The sequence below is a fragment of the Bufo bufo genome, chromosome 3, assembly GCF_905171765.1.
Source record: "Bufo bufo chromosome 3, aBufBuf1.1, whole genome shotgun sequence".
NCBI classification, from domain to species: Eukaryota; Metazoa; Chordata; class Amphibia; order Anura; family Bufonidae; genus Bufo; species Bufo bufo.
Genome location: NC_053391.1, coordinates 573,206,146 through 573,222,056, shown reverse-complemented (window position 1 = coordinate 573,222,056; position 15,911 = coordinate 573,206,146).

The following is a 15,911-nucleotide window of genomic DNA, read 5'->3' as shown; positions in this document are numbered from 1 at the left end:
TCTGGCTGAGAATTTACTTGTCATTTCTTGTAATCTGGTTTCATGGACCTCCGGATTGCTAACAATAAATTTGTTAGCAAGAGGCTTGTCTTTCAGCCCTACAGGGAATCTGGACACATTTACTTTGGACATGGACTTGCACCGCTTTTATCGCAATATGCGACTTAAAGCCCATTTCCGTAAGGAAAAAGACAACATTAATCAGCATGTCTCTGCTGACTGTGACACATTAACAGCTAAACAGTTTAACCTTAAGATTAAGAGCACTTTTATGCCTCCCAAAACACACCACCCAGTGGAAACTTTCATTCACCTAGTACAGAGGGATGTAGACACACTATTGCAACAATTTAAACAAGGGGGATTTAAAATTAGACACAATCTGAACAGAGAGGAAGCATTTGCACTTAAACATATGTTGGATGATAACTCCATTATCTTTAAGCCTGCTGATAAAGGGGGTGCCTTAGGCTACTTTCACACTAGCGTTCGGGGCTCCGCTAGTGAGTTCCGTTTAAAGGCTCTCACAAGCGGCCCCGAACGGATCCGTCCAGTCCTAATGCATTCTGAGTGGATGCGGATCCGCTCAGAATGCATCAGTCTGGCTCCGTTTGTCCTCCGCTCCGCTCAGCAGGCGGACACCTGAACGCAGCTTGCAGCGTTCGGGTGTCCGCCTGGCCGTGCGGAGGCAAACGGATCCGTCCAGACTTACAATGTAAGTCAATGGGGACGGATCCGTTTGAAGTTGACACAATATAGCTCAATTTTCAATATAGCTCAATATATATATATTTTTTTTGTTCATGGTAATGCAAACGGATCCGTTCTGAACGGATCTAAGCGTTTGCATTATAGGTGCAGATCCGTCTGTGCAGATACCAGACGGATCCGCACCTAACGCAGGTGTGAAAGTAGCCTCAGTTGTTTTAGACAAGGAATACTACATAACAGAAATTCTGGGCCAACTGAGGGACACTGATACATACCAGAAAATAGAAACCGATCCGGTTTTTCGCATTAACCACCTCAGCCCCCAGTGCTTAAACACCCTGAAAGACCAGGCCACTTTTTACACTTCTGACCTACACTACTTTCACCGTTTATTGCTCGGTCATGCAACTTACCACCCAAATGAATTTTACCTCCTTTTCTTCTCACTAATAGAGCTTTCATTTGGTGGTATTTCATTGCTGCTGACATTTTTACTTTTTTTGTTATTAATCGAAATTTAACGATTTTTTTGCAAAAAAATGCCATTTTTCACTTTCAGTTGTAAAATTTTGCAAAAAAAAACGACATCCATATATAAATTTTGCTCTAAATTTATTGTTCTACATGTCTTTGATTAAAAAAAAATGTTTGGGTAAAAAAAAAATGGTTTGGGTAAAAGTTATAGCGTTTACAAACTATGGTACAAAAATGTGAATTTCCGCTTTTTGAAGCAGCTCTGACTTTCTGAGCACCTGTCATGTTTCCTGAGGTTCTACAATGGCCAGACAGTACAAACACCCCACAAATGACCCCATTTCGGAAAATACACACCCTAAGGTATTCGCTGATGGGCATAGTGAGTTCATAGAACTTTTTATTTTTTGTCACAAGTTAGCGGAAAATGATGATTTTTTTCTTTTTTTTTTTTTTTCTTACAAAGTCTCATATTCCACTAACTTGTGACAAAAAATAAAAACTTCCATGAACTCACTATGCCCATCACGAAATACCTTGGGGTCTCTTCTTTCCAAAATGGGGTCACTTGTGGGGTAGTTATACTGCCCTGGCATTCTAGGGGCCCAAATGTGTGGTAAGGAGTTTGAAATCAAATTCTGTAAAAAATGACGAGTGAAATCCGAAAGGTGCTCTTTGGAATGTGGGCCCCTTTGCCCACCTAGGCTGCAAAAAAGTGTCACACATCTGGTATCTCCGTATTCAGTAGAAGTTGGGGAATGTGTTTTGGGGTGTCTTTTTACATATACCCATGCTGGGTGAGATAAATATCTTGGTCAAATGCCAACTTTGTATAAAAAAATGGGAAAAGTTGTCTTTTGCCAAGATATTTCTCTCACCCAGCATGGGTATATGTAAAAAGACACCCCAAAACACATTCCCCACCTTCTCCTGAGTACGGAGATACCAGATGTGTGACACTTTTTTGCAGCCTAGATGGGCAAAGGGGCCCACATTCCAAAGAGCACCTTTCGAATTTCACTCGTCATTTTTTACAGAATTTGATTTCAAACTCCTTACCACACATTTGGGCCCCTAGAATGCCAGGGCAGTATAACTACCCCACAAGTGACCCCATTTTGGAAAGAAGAGACCCCAGGGTATTCGCTGATGGGCATAGTGAGTTCATGGAAGTTTTTATTTTTTGTCACAAGTTAGTGGAATATGAGACTTTGTATGAAAAAAAAAAAAAAAATCATCATTTTCCACTAACTTGTGACAAAAAATAAAAAATTCTAGGAACTCGCCATGCCCCTCACGGAATACCTTGGGGTGTCTTCTTTCCAAAATGGGGTCACTTGTGGGGTAGTTATACTGCCCTGGCATTTTCCAGGGGCCCTAATGTGTGGTAAGTAGGTAAATGACCAGTGAAATCCGAAAGGTGCTCTTTGGAATGTGGGCCCCTTTGCCCACCTAGGCTGCAAAAAAGTGTCACACATCTGGTATCGCCGTATTCAGGAGACGTTGGGGAATGTGTTTTGGGGTGTCTTTTTACATATACCCATGCTGGGTGAGATAAATATCTTGGTCAAATGCCAACTTTGTATAAAAAAATGGGAAAAGTTGTCTTTTGCCAAGATATTTCTCTCACCCAGCATGGGTATATGTAAAATGACACCCCAAAACACATTCTCCACCTTCTCCTGAGTACGGAGATACCAGATGTGTGACACTTTTTTGCAGCCTAGGTGGGCAAAGGGGCCCATATTCCAAAGAGCACCTTTCGGATTTCACTCGTCATTTTTTACAGAATTTGATTTCAAACTCCTTACCACACATTTGGGCCCCTAGAATGCCAGGGCAGTATAACTACCCCACAAGTGACCCCATTTTGGAAAGAAGAGACCCCAGGGTATTCGCTGATGGGCATAGTGAGTTCATGGAAGTTTTTATTTTTTGTCACAAGTTAGTGGAATATGAGACTTTGTATGAAAAAAAAAAAAAAAAAAAAAAATCATTTTCCACTAACTTGTGACAAAAAATAAAAAATTCTAGGAACTCGCCATGCCCCTCACGGAATACCTTGGGATGTCTTCTTTCCAAAATGGGGTCACTTGTGGGGTAGTTATACTGCCCTGGCATTTTCCAGGGGCCCTAATGTGTGGTAAGTAGGTAAATGACCAGTGAAATCCGAAAGGTGCTCTTTGGAATGTGGGCCCCTTTGCCCACCTAGGCTGCAAAAAAGTGTCACACATCTGGTATCGCCGTATTCAGGAGACGTTGGGGAATGTGTTTTGGGGTGTCTTTTTACATATACCCATGCTGGGTGAGAGAAATATCTTGGCAAAAGACAACTTTTTCCATTTTTTTATACAAAGTTGGCATTTGACCAAGATATTTATCTCACCCAGCATGGGTATATGTAAAATGACACCCCAAAACACATTCCCCAACTTCTCCTGAGTACGGCGATACCAGATGTGTGACACTTTTTTGCAGCCTAGATGCGCAAAGGGGCCCAAATTCCTTTTAGGAGGGCATTTTTAGACATTTGGATACCAGACTTCTTCTCACGCTTTGGGGCCCCTAGAATGCCAGGGCAGTATAAATACCCCACATGTGACCCCATTTTGGAAAGAAGACACCCCAAGGTATTCAATGAGGGGCATGGCGAGTTCATAGAATTTTTTTTTTTTTGGCACAAGTTAGCGGAAATTGATATTTTTTATTTTTTTCTCACAAAGTCTCCCGTTCCGCTAACTTGGGACAAAAATTTCAATCTTTCATGGACTCAATATGCCCCTCACGGAATACCTGGGGGTGTCTTCTTTCCGAAATGGGGTCACATGTGGGGTATTTATACTGCCCTGGCATTCTAGGGGCCCTAAAGCGTGAGAAGAAGTCTGGAATATAAATGTCTAAAAAATTTTACGCATTTGGATTCCGTGAGGGGTATGGTGAGTTCATGTGAGATTTTATTTTTTGTCACAAGTTAGTGGAATATGTGACTTTGTAAGAAAAAAAAAAAAATTCCGCTAACTTGGGCCAAAAAAAAGACTGAATGCAGCCTTACAGAGGGGGGGGGGGGGGATCAATGACAGGGGGGTGATCAATGACAGGGGGGGTGATCAATGACAGGGGGGTGATCAGGGAGTCTATATGGGGTGATCACCCAACTGTCATTGATCACCCCCCTGTAAGGCTGCATTCAGACGTCCGTATGATTTTTACGGATCCGATCAGTCTATCAGTGGATCCGTAAAAATCATGCGGACATCTGAATGGAGCTTTACAGGGGGGTGATCAATGACAGAGGGGTAATCAATGACAGGGGGGTGATCAGGGAGTCTATATGGGGTGATCACCACAGTCATTGATCACTCCCCTGTAAGGCTGCATTCAGACGTCCGTATGATTTTTACGGATCCGATCAGTCTATCAGTGGATCCGTAAAAATCATGCGGACATCTGAATGGAGCTTTACAGGGGGGTGATCAATGACAGGGGGGTAATCAATGACAGGGGGGTGATCAGGGAGTCTATATGGGGTGATCACCACAGTCATTGATCACTCCCCTGTAAGGCTCCATTCAGACGTCCGTATGATTTTTACGGATCCGATCAGTCTATCAGTGGATCCGTAAAAATCATGCGGACATCTGAATGGAGCTTTACAGGGGGGTGATCAATGACAGAGGGGTAATCAATGACAGGGGGGTGATCAGGGAGTCTATATGGGGTGATCACCACAGTCATTGATCACTCCCCTGTAAGGCTGCATTCAGACGTCCGTATGATTTTTACGGATCCGATCAGTCTATCCGTAAAAATCATGCGGACATCTGAATGGAGCTTTACAGGGGGGTGATCAATGACAGGGGGGTAATCAATGACAGGGGGGTGATCAGGGAGTCTTTATGGGGTGATCAGGGGTGATCAAGGGCTAATAAGGGGTTAATAAGTGACGGGGGGGGGGGGGTGTAGTGTAGTGGTGCTTGGTGCAACATATTACTGAGCTGCCTGTGTCCTCTGGTGGTCGATCCAAACAAAGGGGACCACCAGAGGACCAGGTAGCAGGTATATTAGACGCTGTTATCAAAACAGCGTCTAATATACCTGTTAGGGGTTAAAAAAATCACATCTCCAGCCTGCCAGCGAACGATCGCCGCTGGCAGGCTGGAGATCCACTCGCTTACCTTCCGATCCTGTGAACGCGCGCGCCTGTGTGCGCGCGTTCACAGGAAATCTCGCGTCTCGCGAGAGGACGCACCGGCGCGTCCACCCAGAACAACAGGACCGCCGCAAAGACGCAATCCTGCGTACGGCGGTCCTGAGGTGGTTAAAGACCTTATCCAGAATATTGCTGATAAAGCCAGGGAGGATGGAGTCATCGATGCCAAACTAGGGGATTTCTTGATTAATCAATATCCGATTACCCCGGTGTTCTACACCTTACCCAAAGTGCATAAATCCATGTCCACACCTCCAGGTCGCCCCATTGTGGCATTGACTGACTCCATCCTGTCTCGCCCAGCAATCTTTTTAGAAAAGGTGTTGACTCCTTTGACCCAGACATCACCATCGTACATACGCGACACGGGTCATTTTTTATCTGAGATTCATCCTTTGGTAACAGATAGGGACTGCATATTAGTCACATTTGACGTATGCAGTCTCTATACCTCCATAACACAGGAGAAGGGACTTGCAGCTGTTGCAGAACTGTTAGAAGCCAGCACATATAAAGTAAAGGAAAAAAAAAAAATTCTATCACTTTTGAGCATAATACTTGAACAAAATTATTTCTTATTCCAAGATTCCTTTTATCAACAGCGCAGTGGGACCGCGAAGGGATCGAATGTCGCACCGCTGTACGCAAATAGCTACATGTCACATTTTGAGAGTCATTTTGTTTATTCTGACCCATTATACATACAGCATTGTATTTTTTGGCGTCATTTCATCGACAATATCTTTTGCGCATGGCGGGGCGACATCCGATCCCTCACGGAATTTGCTACCCACTTGAACTCAATCTGGGCGGAGCTACAGTTCACAATGCATTATGACATGGATAAAATTTCCTTTCTAGACACATGGGTTCTGAAAGGGAAGGAGGATGGATTACACACTGATTTGTTCACAAAGGAGACTGACCGCAACAGTTTACTTGCATTTTCCAGCAGTCACCCGGTTTCTACAAAGAAATCTATCCCTTTTTCCCAATATCAGCGGGTTAGGAAAATTGTTAGCAATCCGGAGGTCCGTGAAACCAGATTATAAGAAATGACAAGTAAATTCTCAGCCAGAGGTTACCCTAGGCAACTTTTACAGGAACAAAGGAATAAAATAGATATTCCACAAGAAATCGAGGCAGAGAAGCAATCACGCATTCCATTGGTGGTTAAATACCACCCATTGACCCAACAATTAAAGGGTATTGTCAACAGACATTGGCATACTATTTGAAAATCATATCCTCAGATGGAAGAATACCAGAGACCTCCCATGTTATGTTTCAAAAGGGCTGACAATATTAAAGATAATCAGGTGATTGAAAGTGTTCCATTACCCCGCCGTGGTGGTGATCGAAATAAATTACTTTTGAAAAATAAAGTGTACTGGATCCATTCTTTGCAAACAATGGAGCCAAGAGGCTTGAACCGCGAATACAATATAAGCAGTTTGATCTGATAATCAAAATCCCTTTTTTTCCTTTTCAGCGGAACTAATTATGGGACTTTTTCCATTATAATGCATGGAGACTCACAGAGCTTCTCTATCCATTAATGTATCTTGTCAGGGGGAGGAGTCAGTGATATGACGTCAGTTCCTTTGCATTTTGTTTGTTATTTAAGACATGTTATGAGGATCCTTGTACATAGTCTGATGAAAGCACGTTTGAGTGCTGAAACGCGTCACTATGAATTAATATGTGACTAAAATTAAACTCTGCATCAAAAATCAAGCACAAGTGCTAGTCCCTCCTTTACGGCTCTATCCTCAGGATAGGTCATCAATATCAGATCGGCGGGGGTATGAAACCTGGCACCCCCGCCGATCAGCTGTATGGGGAGACGGCGCGTGCAGTGCGCATGTGCCATTTCCCTTCTCTTTTCTTGCTCTGCTGCTGCTTTGCCATAGACATAGCAGCAGTGAGCAGGAAGAGAAATGGCATGTGTGCACTGCGTGAGCCATCTCCTCATGCAGCTGATTAGCGTCAGCCAGGTGTCGGACCTCCGCCGATCTGATATTGATGACCTATCCTGAGGATAGGTCATCAATATTAAAAGCCCGGAAAACCCCTTTAAAACAGGCTGTCTAGAACTGCAACACATTTATCACAGTGGATCAGGTGGGATGATAATTCTGGTGCATGGCTACCTACCAACTATTGGTTGGCATACTTTGACACAGAATTTGATACCAGAATTGTGGCACAAAAACATAATTCTTAGGCCAGGCCCACTTTCTGACAAAGCCCCACCCCTTTCCAGTAATCCCATGCCTTTTCCCCTGAGCAAGTCAGAAAAAAATTACAGAAGCCATAGTTGTGTCAAATTGTGACCTATTCAATTAATTTGCCCCATTTTTAGACAGATTCTAGGCACAGATATATTAGTAATTCCAGGCCTTTGTGCGCATGGCTCTGTCACATGCATGAGGCCTTAAAGGCAGTTTTTTTTTTTATGTGGGGGATTTAAGCGACAAGATGAAATTTTCCGCTGTTGGTATTACAAATAATAAATGCAGTATGTTTAGTCAAATGTAATCGTTTTTATCACATTGTATTTCATCTTGTTGAATCTTCTTAATTGGCTTTCAGAAATTCTAGAGGGAGATTGCACAACGCTTAAGCCTTTTGCATTAGTGTTACAATTTTACGGCTTTGCATTGTTTTGTTCTGAAGTGCACTAAATGTAAAGATTATACCTCTGTGAAGGATAAAACATTAATATTTGCTTGGCTAAGTGTGTTTCATGCAAGGTTTCTGCAGGAAATTAATAAAGAATTTTAATTTTAGCAATGATCAGATTATACAATCTAATGTATGAATGTCAGATGTATGAGAAATGCAGCAGGGTTGAATTGGTTATTGAATTGTTATAGCTCACTGATTTACCTGTAGTCGTGTGGCTATCCTTTCATTGGGTGATCATTTCATACCAAACGACGAACTGAGCTCTGCTGCGTCTGCGTAAAAGTCTGATTTTTAGATGAAATGTTCTTTCAAAACTCAGCTATGCAGAAGAAAAACTATTAAATGTTTAATCTGGAGGTGAATCATTGCCGTCGTGCTCCGTCTGTCTGGAAGACATTTTCCAATTGAGGGCAAGTTTTAAAACCATTGTTTCAATATTTTTCACAAATCATGGAATTAAGAGTAGAATATCAGCAAATATCATATGTACTTTTCCTTTATAAAACCTATAAAATCTATGGGATGGCTCTCAGCAAGACTCACAACTTGAGAAAGTTCTATTCACCTCCATACGTATAACCATAGCGGTATGAAAATGTGTGGGCGGTGGGTCAATTATTAATTGGGAGGAAGTAGGGAGTCTCTTCTGTCTTTAAATGTGGAAGAGTTAAAAACATTGAGTATTATACCAAAAAACAAAATCCTTCTCTAATAATCTTCAGCATCCATGGTCAACTAATAGGTTATCTCGGCTTTAGACCACAAAGTAAAGACATAGAGATCTCAAATAAGTATATATCACTCTTCCATCACTGGTAGACCTCTGCAGAAGACATTCCTTGGAGCAGTCTGTGAATGAGCTTGACAAGAAAGGCACAGAAGAAATGTCATAGAGAATTACTTTGACTATAAATAGACTGAACAATCCCACCGTCACGAAGACGTCCTAGCAAATATACAAGGGTCAATCTTTTTCCTATGCAAATTCAAGAGTCAGGTATAAAACATCTTCTAAGCGCAAAAGTAGTCATCAGATTATATCACTGTTGTTTCCTAGGTTGATTCCATGGCAATTAGTCATATAGCCTTAGCCATTAAGGGGTTAAGTACACCTACTCAGCATCAGGTCACCCTCTGTGAGAATGTTCTAGGGTAAAATAGAAATATCTGCCATTCTTCAGGTACACCAGGTCCTCATTAAGAGCGCTGGAAGGGAGCCCAGCGGGACAAGGCCTGGGGAAAGTTAATTAGCACTTCTAAGAAGTGTTCCCCATCTCACTTCTAGCTCTTTTCCGACTTCCATTCTTCTAGTACTCCGTGTTTTTGTACCAATTATTAATGCAATATAGACTTACCAATGAGCACGCTGCATCTGAGCCCTAGTTTTGGTTTATATGACGGAAAAGCTGAATTTAAAGCTCCGAAGGGCTCCATTTACCTAGGCCAGTATATCTGTTTTTCTAGTATATAGCACAGCATTCTTAAATAAATGGGTCAACCAAGAAAAAGTATACCACCTGGTATACCTTTTTTGTGACCAATGGACAAAGTATGCCACATGCAGCAGTCCTAACGCAGCAGTCCTAACGCAGCAGTCTTAACGCAGCAGTCTTAACGCAGCAGTCTTAATGCAGCAGTCTTAACGCAGCAGTCCTAACGCAGCAGTCCTAACGCAGCAAACAATCCAAGAAGAGCAACAGGAACACAGACCAGCACCCTAGTACAGTGAAAACTTTTGGGGGCAGTTTTTCTTAAGCATTTCATTTTACTTATTTTGGACTAAAAATAATTGTTTTACTTGGTCTTTATTAACAATTTTCAACAGTTTTTGTGCAACAGCCTTCACTTTTACTGTATCTGCAGCTGTTTTACACTGAATCCGTCAGGGAGCTACTCTGGTGGCTGGATGTGTTATCCTTTTCTCTGAACTCCTGATAGCTCATAAACACTCATTATAGCCAACTTCTTGACAAACTGATAAGAATATTGCTTAAATGTGTCACACCTTTAATAAAAAGTAGGAAAAAAAAGTAGAAAAAAAAAGAAATCTTAGCCCAAAATTTGTGAAATGCAACAATAAATATATGCCCCCTAATGGTGTCCACAGCCTTTAAAACACACATCAGTGGCAACAACATAAGTGGCAAGCTCTTATTAGGTTACTTTCACATTTACGTTTAACTTTTCCGGTATTGGGGTCCAAGTGACAAAACTGAACAGAACGGAATACTCTAAAATGCATTCTGTTCTGTTTGGTTGCGTTCCCATACTGGAGAGAAAACTGCAGCAAGCTGCGGTTTTTATGTCCAGTATGGGATGCAGAGCAGAACTGATCCGTCATGACACACAATGCAAGTTAAAGGTGCCAGATCCGTTTTCTTGGACACAATAGAAAACAAATCCGGCACCCATTGACTTACAATGGTTTTAATGCTGTCATAGGTATTTTAAAGATAATACAACCGGATCCGTTCATAACGGATGCAGCCAGTTGACTTATCAGAAACGGACGCGTTTTAGCTTATCCCTGCCGGATCAGGCAAAAACGCAAGTGTGAAAGTAGGCTAACACATTTCAGAGTAAGCAGTCCTTACTCATGATTAAGGACTGGTCAGCCTGAAATGTGTAAGCAGAGCATTCTTTTGCCTTATGCCTTGGCTGTTACCACTGAGGTTTTTAACACTGTGTGCACAGGGCCTCACTTAGGTTAGTTTCACACTAGCGCTAAAATCTTCTGGCAGACTGTTTTGGCAGAGGAACAGCCTGCCGAAGCTCATTGTATCTGGTACAGTTGGAAAGGGCCAGAGCACCGCCAGGCCCCATTAACTATAATGAGACCTGGCGGGATATGACCCGTTTCTAGCATTAGTGCCAGGGTTCAGCCAGACAAATACCGCTTTTTTTTTTTTGTCCGGCCAAATCTTGCCACTTATGCCGGAAACAGCTCAGATCCCGCCAGGCCCCATTATAGTCAATAGGCTCCGGCGGGGAAATGTAGTATCCAGCTACGCCGAATACAATGAACTCCAGCAGGCTGTTCTAGCAGTTCATCCATTAGGAATTTATCGCTAGTATGAAACTAGCCTTACATTATTATTAGGTTTTTTTTATTGCGAGGGAAGAGAGAAGATTTACAAGGAATCTATCTACTGTTATAATGTGAGTTAAAACAAATAACCAAAACGCCAACCTCATACACTGTAGCTTATGAAAATGTATCGGGGGCGACTCTGCTGGCCAGCCTCTAGGCCAGGTTAAGACATGGAATATTTCTGGTGGACTTTCGGTCACAGAATAGATACTGTACAATGTAAAAGGGCTGTCTCATTTCAGCACATGGCATTTGCCATGTAGAGAAAGTTAATACAAGGCACATACTAATGTATTGTGTCCATATTGCCTCCTTTTCTCACTTGATTCATTTTTCCATCACATGATACACCTCTTTACATTTCCATGGTTACGACCACCCTGCAATCTAGCAGTTATGGTCGCGCTTGCACCTTATAGAAAAAACACCAGCCTATGTGCTCACACGGTCCCGGCCACCAGAAAGGCAGGTGCTTTTTCCTATAGTGTACAAGCACGACCACCACTGATGGACTGCAGGGTGGTCGTAACCATGGAAACCAGCAGTGTATAATGTGCTGGAAAACTGAATCAGTAAAGGAGGCAATATGGACAATCACAATACATTAGTAAGTGGCATGTATTCACTTTCTCTACATGATAAATGCCACTTGCTGAAGTGACAAAACCCCTTTAAGTAAATGGGGTTTTAACCAACCCAATTCACTTAAGGCCTAGTTCACACTTCAATTATTTGATCAGTAATTGTGAACCAAAACCAGGAGCGTGCCAAATAAAAACAAACAGCAGCAGATCTTTCCATTATACCTGATCTCTGAGCCGACTTCACTACTGGTTTTGGCTCACAATAACTAATAGAAATAACTGGTCAAATAACTGAAGTGTGAACTCAGTCTTAACAGGTTGCAGCATGCCTAGAATCCGCCTATTTTCTAGCCTCATCTAGTCCATACCTGTTGCAGAAACGGGGCGGATATTCGCAGCAGATTTCATTCATTGCAATGTTCACACCATAAGAATCTGCATGTAACAGGAGCAGATTTCAATCCATCTTTTGGTGCAGATTTGTAGGCCGGTTTAAATGTTATACATAAATTATGTGTGAACTTGACCTTAGAACTGGCACGGTCCTCTGTACTTAGAGATGACTTCTATAGGTAGAACTACAGACAGTGATGCTCTGGTGATATGCTTCATCACATGCCGTATGTATGTACTCCCTGAAAGCAATGTAGTATACCATGCCGTGGAGTATGAGATTATTTGTTCTCTCAGATTTGTCCGACTAAAACAAAACTCTGAATTCCATCTTGAGAAGTTAACAGTAAGGCTACTTTCACACTTGGATTTTTTCTGCATCCGGCAGGGTTCAGCAAAAACACTTCCGTTACTGATAATACAACCATCTGCATCCATTATGAACGGATCCGGCTGTATTATTTTTAACATTACCAAGACGGATCCGTCTTGAACACCATTGAAAGTCAATGGGGGACGGATGCGTTTTCTATTGTGTCAGATTGTGTCAGAGAAAATGGATCCGTCCCCATTGACTTGCATTGTGGGTCATGACGGATCCGTCTTGCTCCGCATCTCAGGACGGAAAGCAAACCGCAGCATGCTGCAGTTTGCTCTCCGGTATGAGAACGGAACAAAATGCATTTTGGAGGATTTCGTTCTGTTCAGTTACATGTTGTTCCCATTGACAATGAATGGGGACAAAACTGAAGCGTTTTTTCCGGTATTGAGACCCTATGACGGAACTCAATACCGGAAAATATTAACGCTTGTGTGAAAGTAGCCTAAGACCCTAGGCACCTCTATGGGCACCTCATTAAGGTTTTGTATAAAACTGAGCCAATACAGGAATATGCATGAACCTTAATGGGGCCTTTCAGCATTCCCTTCGCTTCAAAAATATAATCACAAATGTATTATTTAATAAAAAATTCTTCCCCAGCACCATATTCAAAAGGTGGAATATTTCACATTAACTCCTTATGTAAAGGAAGTCTGTCACCAGGAAATTCAATGTTAAACCAGGCACAATAATGGGGAAATGTATCAATACCAATATAAAGGAAAACTGGTTTAGTTGCCCATAGCAACCAATCAGATTCCACCTTTCATTTTCAGACTGCCGTTGAAAAATAAAAGGTGGAATCTGATTGGTTCTACTTTACACCAGTTTTGACAAATCTCCAGAAGAAGTACTTTCAATACATATGCAAATGAGCAGTTAGGTGCACTGAGCAGGGGCGGACTGGCCATAGACCCTACAGAGAAACTTTCCGGTGGGCCGATGAAAGATTGGCACCTGAGCCCTCAACACAGCCAACCAGTGGCTGTTTTGGGGGATGTATTTTGTGCTGTTGGAGCAGTATTTTGTGATGCACTGTGGTATTTGGCTGACGTGAGGTGGTATAATGTGCCGCAACATGGTATTGCTGCCCCTGCCTACTTGTGTTTACCCTGCCTTCTATCAGTAATGGACCAAGCTACAAAATGGGGCCACTTTTAGTTTCTTTCCCCAGGGTCACTTTAACTTCCCAGTCCGTCCTTGGCACCGAGGGTGGGACGAAGCCACTCTGTGCACCATTGCAGGGTCAGGTGAGATGACTATAAAATATGACTATAGCCATCTCAATCGATAAGGAGAGGGAGGGCAGGAGGAGCAAGAGTGCACAGAGAGGCTTGGGCCAACCCTCAATGCACCTAACTGGCCATTTGCATGTGGATTAAAAGTACTTTTTCTCCAATGAACCAATGGATCACTAAGTGAAAGGTATCATTACATTCAGCTGTGCTAGTCCTACAAGGCATTCTGCCTGGTTTAACACTGAGTTTACTGGTGAAAGACTCCATTTCAGTAAAGCTATTCCTTTGTAACCACATTGAACAAATAACATATAGCCCCCCCCCCCCCCCCCCCCATACTTGTCCTGTAGGCCTCTCACTCCAATGCAGTTTGCCACCTGTAGTTCGCCCACCCTGCCCTGCAGGTTATTATATTTGCTGTTTTTAGGGGGTTATTATTTAGGGAGTTAGTATATACTTCAGACTCCGTAGCCTCTAATATTCTTTTATACTGTATAATAATTTTATACCACTCAGTCTTTTGTTGTTTATCTGTACAAAAGACATAGTAAATAGATATGAGACATGCTGTTTACACCATAGCTTTATGTAATTAAGTATCTGAGACAGCTCAGTCAGCACATGCAGTCCTAAGCACAGACAATCCAAAAAAAAGGCATAGTGCTCCTTCGCTTTAATCTTTCTTCTTTCATCTATCCCTTTATCTTCACATTTCTTATAACCCACTGTTCTCAAACCCTCATCAACAATATGTTGGGAACACGTTCCTGCAGTGTCCCACAGAAGACGACATCACTTCTCTCCTTTGAAATATACGTTGCGATGAGTTTAGTCTTTCTTGGGCATCATCATGGGGAGTTATTTTCTCTTTTTTAATTGGTGTTCAACCTTCTCACGGCTGGAAACACAGACCCCCTACATGTCATCATGAATGAAATTAAAAACTTTTACTTTGCACCATGCCTGTTCCAACATACACCACTGATGAGATAAGAGTAGAATATTCTGTTTCTTCAGTGAAGGGGATGATCATCTCTTTTTTGATTCAAGAATTGCAGAGATGATAGTATTGAAAATCAAATATTTACAATGCTGGAGTTCTGATATGCGACTCCTATCAATATGTCTCAGTGTGTTATTTTTCAGGACACAGGTCATATGATACAGACAGTGGTAGAACAAGTTCTTATGTAAACTAAGTCGAATAAAGCTTTAGTTTCAAGCTTCTGTAAACTTTTCTTCCCTGTGGGCTTAACAAAGACTGTTTTGTCTTGAGCAAATGCCAACATATCAAAACCTTGAACTATCTTCCCACCTTTCATCACTCTCACTTTTAGACCAACAGCAATCTGGCTTCCAACCCCATCACTCCACTGAAACTGCCCAAACCAAAGTACCTGTACCCTGTGTTTGAAAAAGTCGACCACTTTCTCCTCATTCCTCTTCATAGAAACTCCCTCATCTCAGCATCAGAGACTTGGCCCTCTCCTGGATCTCCTCATACCTTACTAATCAAACACTGCATCTCCCACTCACACACCACGAAGGCCCTCTCCTGGAACCTCTACTCTTCTCCATTTATAGTACCTTCGGTCAGCTCATAGAGTCCCATGGCTTTCAGTTCCACTTATATGCTAATGACACTCAACCTCTCTGTCCCACATTATTCTTTCCTGCTATCCAGAATTCCAGCTCGTCTATTAGCTATAGTCTCCTTATTCTGCTCACTAGAACTCACAACATGGAAAGAACAGACTTTATCATCTTTCCGCCATGTCACTCAACCCCCCTCCCAGACTTATCCATCACATTTAATGGCTTCATGTTTTCTCCAATCTCACATGCTCGCTGCCTCATGATAACATTTTATTCTGACCTGTCCTTCAAACTGCACATTTAGCATTTTTTAAATCTGATACTCCCTCAACCCTGAGTCAACTAAAATGATTGTGCATGCCCTCATCTGACACCTAGACTTCTGCAACATACTCTATTGTGGCCTCCCAAATAATCTATACTCAAATCTACTGTCTGGTTAATGCACGTCTTCCTTTGTTTCTACTCTACCTCTCACTTCTGCCAATACTGTCTCCCCAAACAAGGCCATCCACCATCTCTATCTGACCTAATCATCCAA